Raw genomic sequence first — 16,308 nt, 5'->3', positions numbered from 1 at the left:
ACTGAAATGCCTATAATGGAGAATGTGGGCATCGATCCCACTACCTCTCGCATGCTAAGCGAGCGCTCTACCACTTGAGCTAATTCCCCTTGTAGGCTCAGTGCTCTTGTTGTTCAGATCCTGGACAAAAGCTCAAGTCCAAACTGAGAGTGCAAAGCTCTACAGACACTGCAATTGATGATTTTTACATTTCTTTACTGTGAACAGCTGCATGGACTTGCATTTTAGCAGTGGCTCAAAGGTTGAGTAGATTTAATTTGATCGTTGACCGCCAATCAACCAAGAAGAGAAGGAAACTGGAGGTGTCAACTAATGTCTGTGCTTGGTCGATTACCGCAGACATCCCTCCTCATACCATTTGTATACTTTCATGGAACAGGCCTACCTCAGCCACACAACTTGCAGAAAGACTCCATCATGTAGGCCGGTTAGCTCAGCTGGTTGGAGAGTGGTGCTAATAATGCCAAGGTCATGGGTTCGATCCCCATACGGGCCATTGATGATAGTCTTTTGGATCAGATATGAGGCGGATTAGTGTTATTTTGGGTCTCTCAAATGCCAACTTGTATGGTGGAGATCAGAAAGTCTTGTCGGACGGTGTGGACTCTTGACATGTGCAAGCCCTTATTGTTGAGTACTCATATAGTACGAATCACATGTTTAAGGTGACACATTCTAACAGAGATTTGGCATGTAGTGTGTGAAAAGAATTATGGCAGCGTCAGGGTCAAAAAACATGCACCAATTTTCTTTTTCACTATCGAGCATGACTGAAATGCCTATAATGGAGAATGTGGGCATCGATCCCACTACCTCTCGCATGCTAAGCCAGCGCTCTACCACTTGAGCTAATTCCCCTTGTAGGCTCAGTGCTCTTGTTGTTCAGATCCTGGACAAAAGCTCAAGTCCAAACTGAGAGTGCAAAGCTCTACAGACACTGCAATTGATGATTTTTACATTTCTTTACTGTGAACAGCTGCATGGACTTGCATTTTAGCAGTGGCTCAAAGGTTGAGTAGATTTAATTTGATCGTTGACCGCCAATCAACCAAGAAGAGAAGGAAACTGGAGGTGTCAACTAATGTCTGTGCTTGGTCGATTACCGCAGACATCCCTCCTCATACCATTTGTATACTTTCATGGAACAGGCCTACCTCAGCCACACAACTTGCAGAAAGACTCCATCATGTAGGCCGGTTAGCTCAGCTGGTTAGAGCGTGGTGCTAATAACGCCAAGGTCATGGGTTCGATCCCCATACGGGCCATTGATGATAGTCTTTTGGATCAGATATGAGGCGGATTAGTGTTATTTGGGTCTCTCAAATGCCAACTTGTATGGTGGAGATCAGAAAGTCTTGTCGGACGGTGTGGACTTTTGACATGTGCAAGCCCTTATTGTTGAGTACTCATATAGTACGAATCACATGTTTAAGGTGACACATTCTAACAGAGATTTGGCATGTAGTGTGTGAAAAGAATTATGGAAGTGTCAGGGTCAAAAAACATGCACCAATTTTCTTTTTCACTATCGAGCATGACTGAAATGCCTATAATGGAGAATGTGGGCATCGATCTCACTACCTCTCGCATGCTAAGCGAGCGCTCTACCACTTGAGCTAATTCACCTACGAGGCTCAGTGTTCTTGTTGTTCAGATCCTGGACAAAAGCTCAAGTCCAAACTGAGAGTGCAAAGCTCTACAGACACTGCAATTGATGATTTTTACATTTCTTTACTGTGAACAGCTGCATGGACTTGCATTTTAGCAGTGGCTCAAAGGTTGAGTAGATTTAATTTGATCGTTGACCGCCAATCAACCAAGAAGAGAAGGAAACTGGAGGTGTCAACTAATGTCTGTGCTTGGTCGATTACCGCAGACATCCCTCCTCATACCATTTGTATACTTTCATGGAACAGGCCTACCTCAGCCACACAACTTGCAGAAAGCCTCCATCATGTAGGCCGGTTAGCTCAGCTGGTTAGAGCGTGGTGCTAATAACGCCAAGGTCATGGGTTCGATCCCCATACGGGCCATTGATGATAGTCTTTTGGATCAGATATGAGGCGGATTAGTGTTATTTTGGGTCTCTCAAATGCCAACTTGTATGGTGGAGATCAGAAAGTCTTGTCGGACGGTGTGGACTTTTGACATGTGCAAGCCCTTATTGTTGAGTACTCATATAGTACGAATCACATGTTTAAGGTGACACATTCTAACAGAGATTTGGCATGTAGTGTGTGAAAAGAATTATGGAAGCGTCAGGGTCAAAAAACATGCACCAATTTTCTTTTTCACTATCGAGCATGACTGAAATGCCTATAATGGAGAATGTGGGCATCGATCCCACTACCTCTCGCATGCTAAGCGAGCGCTCTACCACTTGAGCTAATTCCCCTTGTAGGCTCAGTGCTCTTGTTGTTCAGATCCTGGACAAAAGCTCAAGTCCAAACTGAGAGTGCAAAGCTCTACAGACACTGCAATTGATGATTTTTACATTTCTTTACTGTGAACAGCTGCATGGACTTGCATTTTAGCAGTGGCTCAAAGGTTGAGTAGATTTAATTTGATCGTTGACCGCCAATCAACCAAGACGAGAAGGAAACTGGAGGTGTCAACTAATGTCTGTGCTTGGTCGATTACCGCAGACATCCCTCCTCATACCATTTGTATACTTTCATGGAACAGGCCTACCTCAGCCACACAACTTGCAGAAAAACTCCATCATGTAGGCCGGTTAGCTCAGCTGGTTAGAGCGTGGTGCTAATAACGCCAAGGTCATGGGTTCGATCCCCATACGGGCCATTGATGATAGTCTTTTGGATCAGATATGAGGCGGATTAGTGTTATTTTGGGTCTCTCAAATGCCAACTTGTATGGTGGAGATCAGAAAGTCTTGTCGGACGGTGTGGACTTTTGACATGTGCAAGCCCTTATTGTTGAGTACTCATATAGTACGAATCACATGTTTAAGGTGACACATTCTAACAGAGATTTGGCATGTAGTGTGTGAAAAGAATTATGGAAGCGTCAGGGTCAAAAAACATGCACCAATTTTCTTTTTCACTATCGAGCATGACTGAAATGCCTATAATGGAGAATGTGGGCATCGATCCCACTACCTCTCGCATGCTAAGCGAGCGCTCTACCACTTGAGCTAATTCCCCTTGTAGGCTCAGTGCTCTTGTTGTTCAGATCCTGGACAAAAGCTCAAGTCCAAACTGAGAGTGCAAAGCTCTACAGACACTGCAATTGATGATTTTTACATTTCTTTACTGTGAACAGCTGCATGGACTTGCATTTTAGCAGTGGCTCAAAGGTTGAGTAGATTTAATTTGATCGTTGACCGCCAATCAACCAAGAAGAGAAGGAAACTGGAGGTGTCAACTAATGTCTGTGCTTGGTTGATTACCGCAGACATCCCTCCTCATACCATTTGTATACTTTCATGGAACAGGCCTACCTCAGCCACACAACTTGCAGAAAGACTCCATCATGTAGGCCGGTTAGCTCAGCTGGTTAGAGAGTGGTGCTAATAATGCCAAGGTCATGGGTTCGATCCCCATACGGGCCATTGATGATAGTCTTTTGGATCAGATATGAGGCGGATTAGTGTTATTTTGGGTCTCTCAAATGCCAACTTGTATGGTGGAGATCAGAAAGTCTTGTCGGACGGTGAGGACTCTTGACATGTGCAAGCCCTTATTGTTGAGTACTCATATAGTACGAATCACATGTTTAAGGTGACACATTCTAACAGAGATTTGGCATGTAGTGTGTGAAAAGAATTATGGAAGCGTCAGGGTCAAAAAACATGCACCAATTTTCTTTTTCACTATCGAGCATGACTGAAATGCCTATAATGGAGAATGTGGGCATCGATCCCACTACCTCTCGCATGCTAAGCGAGCGCTCTACCACTTGAGCTAATTCCCCTTGTAGGCTCAGTGCTCTTGTTGTTCAGATCCTGGACAAAAGCTCAAGTCCAAACTGAGAGTGCAAAGCTCTACAGACACTGCAATTGATGATTTTTACATTTCTTTACTGTGAACAGCTGCATGGACTTGCATTTTAGCAGTGGCTCAAAGGTTGAGTAGATTTAATTTGATCGTTGACCGCCAATCAACCAAGAAGAGAAGGAAACTGGAGGTGTCAACTAATGTCTGTGCTTGGTTGATTACCGCAGACATCCCTCCTCATACCATTTGTATACTTTCATGGAACAGGCCTACCTCAGCCACACAACTTGCAGAAAGACTCCATCATGTAGGCCGGTTAGCTCAGCTGGTTAGAGAGTGGTGCTAATAATGCCAAGGTCATGGGTTCGATCCCCATACGGGCCATTGATGATAGTCTTTTGGATCAGATATGAGGCGGATTAGTGTTATTTTGGGTCTCTCAAATGCCAACTTGTATGGTGGAGATCAGAAAGTCTTGTCGGACGGTGAGGACTCTTGACATGTGCAAGCCCTTATTGTTGAGTACTCATATAGTACGAATCACATGTTTAAGGTGACACATTCTAACAGAGATTTGGCATGTAGTGTGTGAAAAGAATTATGGAGGCGTCAGGGTCAAAAAACATGCACCAATTTTCTTTTTCACTATCGAGCATGACTGAAATGCCTATAATGGAGAATGTGGGCATCGATCCCACTACCTCTCGCATGCTAAGCGAGCGCTCTACCACTTGAGCTAATTCCCCTTGTAGGCTCAGTGCTCTTGTTGTTCAGATCCTGGACAAAAGCTCAAGTCCAAACTGAGAGTGCAAAGCTCTACAGACACTGCAATTGATGATTTTTACATTTCTTTACTGTGAACAGCTGCATGGACTTGCATTTTAGCAGTGGCTCAAAGGTTGAGTAGATTTAATTTGATCGTTGACCGCCAATCAACCAAGAAGAGAAGGAAACTGGAGGTGTCAACTAATGTCTGTGCTTGGTCGATTACCGCAGACATCCCTCCTCATACCATTTGTATACTTTCATGGAACAGGCCTACCTCAGCCACACAACTTGCAGAAAGACTCCATCATGTAGGCCGGTTAGCTCAGCTGGTTAGAGCGTGGTGCTAATAACGCCAAGGTCATGGGTTCGATCCCCATACGGGCCATTGATGATAGTCTTTTGGATCAGATATGAGGCGGATTAGTGTTATTTTGGGTCTCTCAAATGCCAACTTGTATGGTGGAGATCAGAAAGTCTTGTCGGACGGTGTGGACTCTTGACATGTGCAAGCCCTTATTGTTGAGTACTCATATAGTACGAATCACATGTTTAAGGTGACACATTCTAACAGAGATTTGGCATGTAGTGTGTGAAAAGAATTATGGAAGCGTCAGGGTCAAAAAACATGCACCAATTTTCTTTTTCACTATCGAGCATGACTGAAATGCCTATAATGGAGAATGTGGGCATCGATCTCACTACCTCTCGCATGCTAAGCGAGCGCTCTACCACTTGAGCTAATTCACCTACGAGGCTCAGCGTTCTTGTTGTTCAGATCCTGGACAAAAGCTCAAGTCCAAACTGAGAGTGCAAAGCTCTACAGACACTGCAATTGATGATTTTTACATTTCTTTACTGTGAACAGCTGCATGGACTTGCATTTTAGCAGTGGCTCAAAGGTTGAGTAGATTTAATTTGATCGTTGACCGCCAATCAACCAAGAAGAGAAGGAAACTGGAGGTGTCAACTAATGTCTGTGCTTGGTCGATTACCGCAGACATCCCTCCTCATACCATTTGTATACTTTCATGGAACAGGCCTACCTCAGCCACACAACTTGCAGAAAGCCTCCATCATGTAGGCCGGTTAGCTCAGCTGGTTAGAGCGTGGTGCTAATAACGCCAAGGTCATGGGTTCGATCCCCATACGGGCCATTGATGATAGTCTTTTGGATCAGATATGAGGCGGATTAGTGTTATTTTGGGTCTCTCAAATGCCAACTTGTATGGTGGAGATCAGAAAGTCTTGTCGGACGGTGTGGACTTTTGACATGTGCAAGCCCTTATTGTTGAGTACTCATATAGTACGAATCACATGTTTAAGGTGACACATTCTAACAGAGATTTGGCATGTAGTGTGTGAAAAGAATTATGGAAGCGTCAGGGTCAAAAAACATGCACCAATTTTCTTTTTCACTATCGAGCATGACTGAAATGCCTATAATGGAGAATGTGGGCATCGATCCCACTACCTCTCGCATGCTAAGCGAGCGCTCTACCACTTGAGCTAATTCCCCTTGTAGGCTCAGTGTTCTTGTTGTTCAGATCCTGGACAAAAGCTCAAGTCCAAACTGAGAGTGCAAAGCTCTACAGACACTGCAATTGATGATTTTTACATTTCTTTACTGTGAACAGCTGCATGGACTTGCATTTTAGCAGTGGCTCAAAGGTTGAGTAGATTTAATTTGATCGTTGACCGCCAATCAACCAAGAAGAGAAGGAAACTGGAGGTGTCAACTAATGTCTGTGCTTGGTCGATTACCGCAGACATCCCTCCTCATACCATTTGTATACTTTCATGGAACAGGCCTACCTCAGCCACACAACTTGCAGAAAGCCTCCATCATGTAGGCCGGTTAGCTCAGCTGGTTAGAGCGTGGTGCTAATAACGCCAAGGTCATGGGTTCGATCCCCATACGGGCCATTGATGATAGTCTTTTGGATCAGATATGAGGCGGATTAGTGTTATTTTGGGTCTCTCAAATGCCAACTTGTATGGTGGAGATCAGAAAGTCTTGTCGGACGGTGTGGACTTTTGACATGTGCAAGCCCTTATTGTTGAGTACTCATATAGTACGAATCACATGTTTAAGGTGACACATTCTAACAGAGATTTGGCATGTAGTGTGTGAAAAGAATTATGGAAGCGTCAGGGTCAAAAAACATGCACCAATTTTCTTTTTCACTATCGAGCATGACTGAAATGCCTATAATGGAGAATGTGGGCATCGATCCCACTACCTCTCGCATGCTAAGCGAGCGCTCTACCACTTGAGCTAATTCCCCTTGTAGGCTCAGTGCTCTTGTTGTTCAGATCCTGGACAAAAGCTCAAGTCCAAACTGAGAGTGCAAAGCTCTACAGACACTGCAATTGATGATTTTTACATTTCTTTACTGTGAACAGCTGCATGGACTTGCATTTTAGCAGTGGCTCAAAGGTTGAGTAGATTTAATTTGATCGTTGACCGCCAATCAACCAAGAAGAGAAGGAAACTGGAGGTGTCAACTAATGTCTGTGCTTGGTCGATTACCGCAGACATCCCTCCTCATACCATTTGTATACTTTCATGGAACAGGCCTACCTCAGCCACACAACTTGCAGAAAGACTCCATCATGTAGGCCGGTTAGCTCAGCTGGTTAGAGAGTGGTGCTAATAATGCCAAGGTCATGGGTTCGATCCCCATACGGGCCATTGATGATAGTCTTTTGGATCAGATATGAGGCGGATTAGTGTTATTTTGGGTCTCTCAAATGCCAACTTGTATGGTGGAGATCAGAAAGTCTTGTCGGACGGTGTGGACTCTTGACATGTGCAAGCCCTTATTGTTGAGTACTCATATAGTACGAATCACATGTTTAAGGTGACACATTCTAACAGAGATTTGGCATGTAGTGTGTGAAAAGAATTATGGAAGCGTCAGGGTCAAAAAACATGCACCAATTTTCTTTTTCACTATCGAGCATGACTGAAATGCCTATAATGGAGAATGTGGGCATCGATCCCACTACCTCTCGCATGCTAAGCGAGCGCTCTACCACTTGAGCTAATTCCCCTTGTAGGCTCAGTGCTCTTGTTGTTCAGATCCTGGACAAAAGCTCAAGTCCAAACTGAGAGTGCAAAGCTCTACAGACACTGCAATTGATGATTTTTACATTTCTTTACTGTGAACAGCTGCATGGACTTGCATTTTAGCAGTGGCTCAAAGGTTGAGTAGATTTAATTTGATCGTTGACCGCCAATCAACCAAGAAGAGAAGGAAACTGGAGGTGTCAACTAATGTCTGTGCTTGGTCGATTACCGCAGACATCCCTCCTCATACCATTTGTATACTTTCATGGAACAGGCCTACCTCAGCCACACAACTTGCAGAAAGACTCCATCATGTAGGCCGGTTAGCTCAGCTGGTTAGAGCGTGGTGCTAATAACGCCAAGGTCATGGGTTCGATCCCCATACGGGCCTTTGATGATAGTCTTTTGGATCAGATATGAGGCGGATTAGTGTTATTTTGGGTCTCTCAAATGCCAACTTGTATGGTGGAGATCAGAAAGTCTTGTCGGACGGTGTGGACTTTTGACATGTGCAAGCCCTTATTGTTGAGTACTCATATAGTACGAATCACATGTTTAAGGTGACACATTCTAACAGAGATTTGGCATGTAGTGTGTGAAAAGAATTATGGAAGCGTCAGGGTCAAAAAACATGCACCAATTTTCTTTTTCACTATCGAGCATGACTGAAATGCCTATAATGGAGAATGTGGGCATCGATCCCACTACCTCTCGCATGCTAAGCGAGCGCTCTACCACTTGAGCTAATTCCCCTTGTAGGCTCAGTGCTCTTGTTGTTCAGATCCTGGACAAAAGCTCAAGTCCAAACTGAGAGTGCAAAGCTCTACAGACACTGCAATTGATGATTTTTACATTTCTTTACTGTGAACAGCTGCATGGACTTGCATTTGAGCAGTGGCTCAAAGGTTGAGTAGATTTAATTTGATCGTTGACCGCCAATCAACCAAGAAGAGAAGGAAACTGGAGGTGTCAACTAATGTCTGTGCTTGGTCGATTACCGCAGACATCCCTCCTCATACCATTTGTATACTTTCATGGAACAGGCCTACCTCAGCCACACAACTTGCAGAAAGCCTCCATCATGTAGGCCGGTTAGCTCAGCTGGTTAGAGAGTGGTGCTAATAATGCCAAGGTCATGGGTTCGATCCCCATACGGGCCATTGATGATAGTCTTTTGGATCAGATATGAGGCGGATTAGTGTTATTTTGGGTCTCTCAAATGCCAACTTGTATGGTGGAGATCAGAAAGTCTTGTCGGACGGTGTGGACTCTTGACATGTGCAAGCCCTTATTGTTGAGTACTCATATAGTACGAATCACATGTTTAAGGTGACACATTCTAACAGAGATTTGGCATGTAGTGTGTGAAAAGAATTATGGAAGCGTCAGGGTCAAAAAACATGCACCAATTTTCTTTTTCACTATCGAGCATGACTGAAATGCCTATAATGGAGAATGTGGGCATCGATCCCACTACCTCTCGCATGCTAAGCGAGCGCTCTACCACTTGAGCTAATTCCCCTTGTAGGCTCAGTGCTCTTGTTGTTCAGATCCTGGACAAAAGCTCAAGTCCAAACTGAGAGTGCAAAGCTCTACAGACACTGCAATTGATGATTTTTACATTTCTTTACTGTGAACAGCTGCATGGACTTGCATTTTAGCAGTGGCTCAAAGGTTGAGTAGATTTAATTTGATCGTTGACCGCCAATCAACCAAGAAGAGAAGGAAACTGGAGGTGTCAACTAATGTCTGTGCTTGGTCGATTACCGCAGACATCCCTCCTCATACCATTTGTATACTTTCATGGAACAGGCCTACCTCAGCCACACAACTTGCAGAAAGCCTCCATCATGTAGGCCGGTTAGCTCAGCTGGTTAGAGCGTGGTGCTAATAACGCCAAGGTCATGGGTTCGATCCCCATACGGGCCATTGATGATAGTCTTTTGGATCAGATATGAGGCGGATTAGTGTTATTTTGGGTCTCTCAAATGCCAACTTGTATGGTGGAGATCAGAAAGTCTTGTCGGACGGTGTGGACTCTTGACATGTGCAAGCCCTTATTGTTGAGTACTCATATAGTACGAATCACATGTTTAAGGTGACACATTCTAACAGAGATTTGGCATGTAGTGTGTGAAAAGAATTATGGAAGTGTCAGGGTCAAAAAACATGCACCAATTTTCTTTTTCACTATCGAGCATGACTGAAATGCCTATAATGGAGAATGTGGGCATCGATCCCACTACCTCTCGCATGCTAAGCGAGCGCTCTACCACTTGAGCTAATTCCCCTTGTAGGCTCAGTGCTCTTGTTGTTCAGATCCTGGACAAAAGCTCAAGTCCAAACTGAGAGTGCAAAGCTCTACAGACACTGCAATTGATGATTTTTACATTTCTTTACTGTGAACAGCTGCATGGACTTGCATTTTAGCAGTGGCTCAAAGGTTGAGTAGATTTAATTTGATCGTTGACCGCCAATCAACCAAGAAGAGAAGGAAACTGGAGGTGTCAACTAATGTCTGTGCTTGGTCGATTACCGCAGACATCCCTCCTCATACCATTTGTATACTTTCATGGAACAGGCCTACCTCAGCCACACAACTTGCAGAAAGACTCCATCATGTAGGCCGGTTAGCTCAGCTGGTTAGAGCGTGGTGCTAATAACGCCAAGGTCATAGGTTCGATCCCCATACGGGCCATTGATGATAGTCTTTTGGATCAGATATGAGGCGGATTAGTGTTATTTTGGGTCTCTCAAATGCCAACTTGTATGGTGGAGATCAGAAAGTCTTGTCGGACGGTGTGGACTCTTGACATGTGCGAGCCCTTATTGTTGAGTACTCATATAGTACGAATCACATGTTTAAGGTGACACATTCTAACAGAGATTTGGCATGTAGTGTGTGAAAAGAATTATGGAAGCGTCAGGGTCAAAAAACATGCACCAATTTTCTTTTTCACTATCGAGCATGACTGAAATGCCTATAATGGAGAATGTGGGCATCGATCCCACTACCTCTCGCATGCTAAGCGAGCGCTCTACCACTTGAGCTAATTCCCCTAGGAAGCTCAGTGCTCTTGTTGTTCAGATCCTGGACAAAAGCTCAAGTCCAAACTGAGAGTGCAAAGCTCTACAGACACTGCAATTGATGATTTTTACATTTCTTTACTGTGAACAGCTGCATGGACTTGCATTTTAGCAGTGGCTCAAAGGTTGAGTAGATTTAATTTGATCGTTGACCGCCAATCAACCAAGAAGAGAAGGAAACTGGAGGTGTCAACTAATGTCTGTGCTTGGTCGATTACCGCAGACATCCCTCCTCATACCATTTGTATACTTTCATGGAACAGGCCTACCTCAGCCACACAACTTGCAGAAAGCCTCCATCATGTAGGCCGGTTAGCTCAGCTGGTTAGAGCGTGGTGCTAATAACGCCAAGGTCATGGGTTCGATCCCCATACGGGCCATTGATGATAGTCTTTTGGATCAGATATGAGGCGGATTAGTGTTATTTTGGGTCTCTCAAATTCCAACTTGTATGGTGGAGATCAGAAAGTCTTGTCGGACGGTGTGGACTCTTGACATGTGCGAGCCCTTATTGTTGAGTACTCATATAGTACGAATCACATGTTTAAGGTGACACATTCTAACAGAGATTTGGCATGTAGTGTGTGAAAAGAATTATGGAAGCGTCAGGGTAAAAAAACATGCACCAATTTTCTTTTTCACTATCGAGCATGACTGAAATGCCTATAATGGAGAATGTGGGCATCGATCCCACTACCTCTCACATGCTAAGCGAGCGCTCTACCACTTGAGCTAATTCCCCTAGTAGGCTCAGTGCTCTTGTTGTTCAGATCCTGGACAAAAGCTCAAGTCCAAACTGAGAGTGCAAAGCTCTACAGACACTGCAATTGATGATTTTTACATTTCTTTACTGTGAACAGCTGCATGGACTTGCATTTTAGCAGTGGCTCAAAGGTTGAGTAGATTTAATTTGATCGTTGACCGCCAATCAACCAAGAAGAGAAGGGAACTGGAGGTGTCAACTAATGTCTGTGCTTGGTCGATTAACGCAGACATCCCTCCTCATACCATTTGTATACTTTCATGGAAAAGGCCTACCTCAGCCACACAACTTGCAGAAAGCATCCATCATGTAGGCCGGTTAGCTCAGCTGGTTAGAGCGTGGTGGTAATAATGCCAAGGTCATGGGTTCGATCCCCATACGGGCCATTGATGATAGTCTTTTGGATCAGATATGAGGCGGATTAGTGTTATTTTGGGTCTCTCAAATTCCAACTTGTATGGTGGAGATCAGAAAGTCTTGTCGGACGGTGTGGACTCTTGACATGTGCGAGCCCTTATTGTTGAGTACTCATATAGTACGAATCACATGTTTAAGGTGACACATTCTAACAGAGATTTGGCATGTAGTGTGTGAAAAGAATTATGGAAGCGTCAGGGTCAAAAAACATGCACCAATTTTCTTTTTCACTATCGAGCATGACTGAAATGCCTATAATGGAGAATGTGGGCATCAATCCCACTACCTCTCGCATGCTAAGCGAGCGCTCTACCACTTGAGCTAATTCCCCTACTAGGCTCAGTGCTCTTGTTGTTCAGATCCTGGACAAAAGCTCAAGTCCAAACTGAGAGTGCAAAGCTCTACAGACACTGCAATTGATGATTTTTACATTTCTTTACTGTGAACAGCTGCATGGACTTGCATTTTAGCAGTGGCTCAAAGGTTGAGTAGATTTAATTTGATCATTGACCGCCAATCAACCAAGAAGAGAAGGAAACTGGAGGTGTCAACTAATGTCTGTGCTTGGTCGATTACCGCAGACATCCCTCCTCATACCATTTGTATACTTTCATGGAACAGGCCTACCTCAGCCACACAACTTGCAGAAAGCCTCCCTCATGTAGGCCGGTTAGCTCAGCTGGTTAGAGCGTGGTGCTAATAACGCCAAGGTCATGGGTTCGATCCCCATACGGGCCATTGATGATAGTCTTTTGGATCAGATATGAGGCGGATTAGTGTTATTTTGGGTCTCTCAAATGCCAACTTGTATGGTTGAGATCAGAAAGTCTTGTCGGACGGTGTGGACTCTTGACATGTGTGAGCCCTTATTGTTGAGTACTCATATAGTACGAATCACATGTTTAAGGTGACACATTCTAACAGAGATTTGGCATGTAGTGTGTGAAAAGAATTATGGAAGCTTCAGGGTCAAAAAACATGCACCAATTTTCTTTTTCACTATCGAGCATGACTGAAATGCCTATAATGGAGAATGTGGGCATCGATCCCACTACCTCTCGCATGCTAAGCGAGCGCTCTACCACTTGAGCTAATTCCCCTACGAGGCTCAGTGTTCTTGTTGTTCAGATCCTGGACAAAAGCTCAAGTCCAAACTGAGAGTGCAAAGCTCTACAGACACTGCAATTGATGATTTTTACATTTCTTTACTGTGAACAGCTGCATGGACTTGCATTTTAGCAGTGGCTCAAAGGTTGAGTAGATTTAATTTGATCGTTGACCGCCAATCAACCAAGAAGAGAAGGAAACTGGAGGTGTCAACTAATGTCTGTGCTTGGTCGATTACCGCAAACATCCCTCCTCATACCATTTGTATACTTTCATGGAACAGGCCTACCTCAGCCACACAACTTGCAGAAAGCCTCCATCATGTAGGCCGGTTAGCTCAGCTGGTTAGAGCGTGGTGCTAATAACGCCAAGGTCATGGGTTTGATCCCCATACGGGCCATTGATGATAGTCTTTTGGATCAGATATGAGGCGGATTAGTGTTATTTTGGGTCTCTCAAATGCCAACTTGTATGGTGGAGATCAGAAAGTCTTGTCGGACGGTGTGGACTCTTGACATGTGCGAGCCCTTATTGTTGAGTACTCATATAGTACGAATCACATGTTTAAGGTGACACATTCTAACAGAGATTTGGCATGTAGTGTGTGAAAAGAATTATGGAAGCGTCAGGGTCAAAAAACATGCACCAATTTTCTTTTTCACTATCGAGCATGACTGAAATGCCTATAATGGAGAATGTGGGCATCGATCCCACTACCTCTCGCATGCTAAGCGAGCGCTCTACCACTTGAGCTAATTCCCCTTGTAGGCTCAGTGCTCTTGTTGTTCAGATCCTGGACAAAAGCTCAAGTCCAAACTGAGAGTGCAAAGCTCTACAGACACTGCAATTGATGATTTTTACATTTCTTTACTGTGAACAGCTGCATGGACTTGCATTTTAGCAGTGGCTCAAAGGTTGAGTAGATTTAATTTGATCGTTGACCGCCAATCAACCAAGAAGAGAAGGAAACTGGAGGTGTCAACTAATGTCTGTGCTTGGTCGATTACCGCAGACATCCCTCCTCATACCATTTGTATACTTTCATGGAACAGGCCTACCTCAGCCACACAACTTGCAGAAAGACTCCATCATGTAGGCCGGTTAGCTCAGCTGGTTAGAGAGTGGTGCTAATAATGCCAAGGTCATGGGTTCGATCCCCATACGGGCCATTGATGATAGTCTTTTGGATCAGATATGAGGCGGATTAGTGTTATTTTGGGTCTCTCAAATGCCAACTTGTATGGTGGAGATCAGAAAGTCTTGTCGGACGGTGTGGACTCTTGACATGTGCAAGCCCTTATTGTTGAGTACTCATATAGTACGAATCACATGTTTAAGGTGACACATTCTAACAGAGATTTGGCATGTAGTGTGTGAAAAGAATTATGGAAGCGTCAGGGTCAAAAAACATGCACCAATTTTCTTTTTCACTATCGAGCATGACTGAAATGCCTATAATGGAGAATGTGGGCATCGATCCCACTACCTCTCGCATGCTAAGCGAGCGCTCTACCACTTGAGCTAATTCCCCTTGTAGGCTCAGTGCTCTTGTTGTTCAGATCCTGGACAAAAGCTCAAGTCCAAACTGAGAGTGCAAAGCTCTACAGACACTGCAATTGATGATTTTTACATTTCTTTACTGTGAACAGCTGCATGGACTTGCATTTTAGCAGTGGCTCAAAGGTTGAGTAGATTTAATTTGATCGTTGACCGCCAATCAACCAAGAAGAGAAGGAAACTGGAGGTGTCAACTAATGTCTGTGCTTGGTCGATTACCGCAGACATCCCTCCTCATACCATTTGTATACTTTCATGGAACAGGCCTACCTCAGCCACACAACTTGCAGAAAGACTCCATCATGTAGGCCGGTTAGCTCAGCTGGTTAGAGCGTGGTGCTAATAACGCCAAGGTCATGGGTTCGATCCCCATACGGGCCTTTGATGATAGTCTTTTGGATCAGATATGAGGCGGATTAGTGTTATTTTGGGTCTCTCAAATGCCAACTTGTATGGTGGAGATCAGAAAGTCTTGTCGGACGGTGTGGACTTTTGACATGTGCAAGCCCTTATTGTTGAGTACTCATATAGTACGAATCACATGTTTAAGGTGACACATTCTAACAGAGATTTGGCATGTAGTGTGTGAAAAGAATTATGGAAGCGTCAGGGTCAAAAAACATGCACCAATTTTCTTTTTCACTATCGAGCATGACTGAAATGCCTATAATGGAGAATGTGGGCATCGATCCCACTACCTCTCGCATGCTAAGCGAGCGCTCTACCACTTGAGCTAATTCCCCTTGTAGGCTCAGTGCTCTTGTTGTTCAGATCCTGGACAAAAGCTCAAGTCCAAACTGAGAGTGCAAAGCTCTACAGACACTGCAATTGATGATTTTTACATTTCTTTACTGTGAACAGCTGCATGGACTTGCATTTGAGCAGTGGCTCAAAGGTTGAGTAGATTTAATTTGATCGTTGACCGCCAATCAACCAAGAAGAGAAGGAAACTGGAGGTGTCAACTAATGTCTGTGCTTGGTCGATTACCGCAGACATCCCTCCTCATACCATTTGTATACTTTCATGGAACAGGCCTACCTCAGCCACACAACTTGCAGAAAGCCTCCATCATGTAGGCCGGTTAGCTCAGCTGGTTAGAGAGTGGTGCTAATAATGCCAAGGTCATGGGTTCGATCCCCATACGGGCCATTGATGATAGTCTTTTGGATCAGATATGAGGCGGATTAGTGTTATTTTGGGTCTCTCAAATGCCAACTTGTATGGTGGAGATCAGAAAGTCTTGTCGGACGGTGTGGACTCTTGACATGTGCAAGCCCTTATTGTTGAGTACTCATATAGTACGAATCACATGTTTAAGGTGACACATTCTAACAGAGATTTGGCATGTAGTGTGTGAAAAGAATTATGGAAGCGTCAGGGTCAAAAAACATGCACCAATTTTCTTTTTCACTATCGAGCATGACTGAAATGCCTATAATGGAGAATGTGGGCATCGATCCCACTACCTCTCGCATGCTAAGCGAGCGCTCTACCACTTGAGCTAATTCCCCTTGTAGGCTCAGTGCTCTTGTTGTTCAGATCCTGGACAAAAGCTCAAGTCCAAACTGAGAGTGCAAAGCTC

General features: G+C 44.2%; 31 non-coding genes across 31 annotated transcripts; 12 read left to right on the top strand and 19 right to left on the bottom strand.

The window, feature by feature from the left end:
* Positions 1 to 16: 16 nt before the first annotated feature.
* trnaa-agc (transfer RNA alanine (anticodon AGC)) lies at positions 17 to 89 on the bottom strand. The gene has a single exon. It is a non-coding gene; the product is annotated as a tRNA-Ala (tRNA).
* Positions 90 to 785: 696 nt separating this feature from the next.
* Positions 786 to 858, bottom strand: trnaa-agc (transfer RNA alanine (anticodon AGC)). The gene has a single exon. It is a non-coding gene; the product is annotated as a tRNA-Ala (tRNA).
* A 333-nt stretch (positions 859 to 1,191) lies between these two features.
* On the top strand, positions 1,192 to 1,265 carry trnai-aau (transfer RNA isoleucine (anticodon AAU)). Its single transcript has one exon. It is a non-coding gene; the product is annotated as a tRNA-Ile (tRNA).
* Positions 1,266 to 1,959: 694 nt separating this feature from the next.
* Positions 1,960 to 2,033, top strand: trnai-aau (transfer RNA isoleucine (anticodon AAU)). Its single transcript has one exon. It is a non-coding gene; the product is annotated as a tRNA-Ile (tRNA).
* A 289-nt stretch (positions 2,034 to 2,322) lies between these two features.
* On the bottom strand, positions 2,323 to 2,395 carry trnaa-agc (transfer RNA alanine (anticodon AGC)). The gene has a single exon. It is a non-coding gene; the product is annotated as a tRNA-Ala (tRNA).
* Positions 2,396 to 2,728: 333 nt separating this feature from the next.
* Positions 2,729 to 2,802, top strand: trnai-aau (transfer RNA isoleucine (anticodon AAU)). The gene has a single exon. It is a non-coding gene; the product is annotated as a tRNA-Ile (tRNA).
* Positions 2,803 to 3,091: 289 nt separating this feature from the next.
* Positions 3,092 to 3,164, bottom strand: trnaa-agc (transfer RNA alanine (anticodon AGC)). Its single transcript has one exon. It is a non-coding gene; the product is annotated as a tRNA-Ala (tRNA).
* A 696-nt stretch (positions 3,165 to 3,860) lies between these two features.
* Positions 3,861 to 3,933, bottom strand: trnaa-agc (transfer RNA alanine (anticodon AGC)). The gene has a single exon. It is a non-coding gene; the product is annotated as a tRNA-Ala (tRNA).
* A 696-nt stretch (positions 3,934 to 4,629) lies between these two features.
* trnaa-agc (transfer RNA alanine (anticodon AGC)) lies at positions 4,630 to 4,702 on the bottom strand. The gene has a single exon. It is a non-coding gene; the product is annotated as a tRNA-Ala (tRNA).
* Positions 4,703 to 5,035: 333 nt separating this feature from the next.
* Positions 5,036 to 5,109, top strand: trnai-aau (transfer RNA isoleucine (anticodon AAU)). The gene has a single exon. It is a non-coding gene; the product is annotated as a tRNA-Ile (tRNA).
* Positions 5,110 to 5,804: 695 nt separating this feature from the next.
* trnai-aau (transfer RNA isoleucine (anticodon AAU)) lies at positions 5,805 to 5,878 on the top strand. Its single transcript has one exon. It is a non-coding gene; the product is annotated as a tRNA-Ile (tRNA).
* Positions 5,879 to 6,167: 289 nt separating this feature from the next.
* trnaa-agc (transfer RNA alanine (anticodon AGC)) lies at positions 6,168 to 6,240 on the bottom strand. The gene has a single exon. It is a non-coding gene; the product is annotated as a tRNA-Ala (tRNA).
* Positions 6,241 to 6,573: 333 nt separating this feature from the next.
* trnai-aau (transfer RNA isoleucine (anticodon AAU)) lies at positions 6,574 to 6,647 on the top strand. The gene has a single exon. It is a non-coding gene; the product is annotated as a tRNA-Ile (tRNA).
* Positions 6,648 to 6,936: 289 nt separating this feature from the next.
* Positions 6,937 to 7,009, bottom strand: trnaa-agc (transfer RNA alanine (anticodon AGC)). Its single transcript has one exon. It is a non-coding gene; the product is annotated as a tRNA-Ala (tRNA).
* A 696-nt stretch (positions 7,010 to 7,705) lies between these two features.
* Positions 7,706 to 7,778, bottom strand: trnaa-agc (transfer RNA alanine (anticodon AGC)). The gene has a single exon. It is a non-coding gene; the product is annotated as a tRNA-Ala (tRNA).
* Positions 7,779 to 8,111: 333 nt separating this feature from the next.
* On the top strand, positions 8,112 to 8,185 carry trnai-aau (transfer RNA isoleucine (anticodon AAU)). The gene has a single exon. It is a non-coding gene; the product is annotated as a tRNA-Ile (tRNA).
* A 289-nt stretch (positions 8,186 to 8,474) lies between these two features.
* On the bottom strand, positions 8,475 to 8,547 carry trnaa-agc (transfer RNA alanine (anticodon AGC)). Its single transcript has one exon. It is a non-coding gene; the product is annotated as a tRNA-Ala (tRNA).
* A 696-nt stretch (positions 8,548 to 9,243) lies between these two features.
* trnaa-agc (transfer RNA alanine (anticodon AGC)) lies at positions 9,244 to 9,316 on the bottom strand. The gene has a single exon. It is a non-coding gene; the product is annotated as a tRNA-Ala (tRNA).
* Positions 9,317 to 9,649: 333 nt separating this feature from the next.
* Positions 9,650 to 9,723, top strand: trnai-aau (transfer RNA isoleucine (anticodon AAU)). Its single transcript has one exon. It is a non-coding gene; the product is annotated as a tRNA-Ile (tRNA).
* Positions 9,724 to 10,012: 289 nt separating this feature from the next.
* trnaa-agc (transfer RNA alanine (anticodon AGC)) lies at positions 10,013 to 10,085 on the bottom strand. The gene has a single exon. It is a non-coding gene; the product is annotated as a tRNA-Ala (tRNA).
* A 696-nt stretch (positions 10,086 to 10,781) lies between these two features.
* Positions 10,782 to 10,854, bottom strand: trnaa-agc (transfer RNA alanine (anticodon AGC)). The gene has a single exon. It is a non-coding gene; the product is annotated as a tRNA-Ala (tRNA).
* A 333-nt stretch (positions 10,855 to 11,187) lies between these two features.
* trnai-aau (transfer RNA isoleucine (anticodon AAU)) lies at positions 11,188 to 11,261 on the top strand. Its single transcript has one exon. It is a non-coding gene; the product is annotated as a tRNA-Ile (tRNA).
* Positions 11,262 to 11,550: 289 nt separating this feature from the next.
* On the bottom strand, positions 11,551 to 11,623 carry trnaa-agc (transfer RNA alanine (anticodon AGC)). Its single transcript has one exon. It is a non-coding gene; the product is annotated as a tRNA-Ala (tRNA).
* Positions 11,624 to 12,725: 1,102 nt separating this feature from the next.
* Positions 12,726 to 12,799, top strand: trnai-aau (transfer RNA isoleucine (anticodon AAU)). Its single transcript has one exon. It is a non-coding gene; the product is annotated as a tRNA-Ile (tRNA).
* A 289-nt stretch (positions 12,800 to 13,088) lies between these two features.
* trnaa-agc (transfer RNA alanine (anticodon AGC)) lies at positions 13,089 to 13,161 on the bottom strand. Its single transcript has one exon. It is a non-coding gene; the product is annotated as a tRNA-Ala (tRNA).
* A 333-nt stretch (positions 13,162 to 13,494) lies between these two features.
* Positions 13,495 to 13,568, top strand: trnai-aau (transfer RNA isoleucine (anticodon AAU)). The gene has a single exon. It is a non-coding gene; the product is annotated as a tRNA-Ile (tRNA).
* A 289-nt stretch (positions 13,569 to 13,857) lies between these two features.
* On the bottom strand, positions 13,858 to 13,930 carry trnaa-agc (transfer RNA alanine (anticodon AGC)). Its single transcript has one exon. It is a non-coding gene; the product is annotated as a tRNA-Ala (tRNA).
* A 696-nt stretch (positions 13,931 to 14,626) lies between these two features.
* Positions 14,627 to 14,699, bottom strand: trnaa-agc (transfer RNA alanine (anticodon AGC)). The gene has a single exon. It is a non-coding gene; the product is annotated as a tRNA-Ala (tRNA).
* A 333-nt stretch (positions 14,700 to 15,032) lies between these two features.
* trnai-aau (transfer RNA isoleucine (anticodon AAU)) lies at positions 15,033 to 15,106 on the top strand. The gene has a single exon. It is a non-coding gene; the product is annotated as a tRNA-Ile (tRNA).
* Positions 15,107 to 15,395: 289 nt separating this feature from the next.
* On the bottom strand, positions 15,396 to 15,468 carry trnaa-agc (transfer RNA alanine (anticodon AGC)). Its single transcript has one exon. It is a non-coding gene; the product is annotated as a tRNA-Ala (tRNA).
* Positions 15,469 to 16,164: 696 nt separating this feature from the next.
* Positions 16,165 to 16,237, bottom strand: trnaa-agc (transfer RNA alanine (anticodon AGC)). The gene has a single exon. It is a non-coding gene; the product is annotated as a tRNA-Ala (tRNA).
* Between the last annotated feature and the right edge of the window lie 71 nt (positions 16,238 to 16,308).

Source organism: Brachyhypopomus gauderio, chromosome 1, assembly GCF_052324685.1.
Source record: "Brachyhypopomus gauderio isolate BG-103 chromosome 1, BGAUD_0.2, whole genome shotgun sequence".
Lineage (NCBI taxonomy): Eukaryota > Metazoa > Chordata > Actinopteri > Gymnotiformes > Hypopomidae > Brachyhypopomus > Brachyhypopomus gauderio.
Note: the sequence above shows the minus strand (reverse complement) of the source record. Positions and strands in the feature narration are given on the sequence as shown.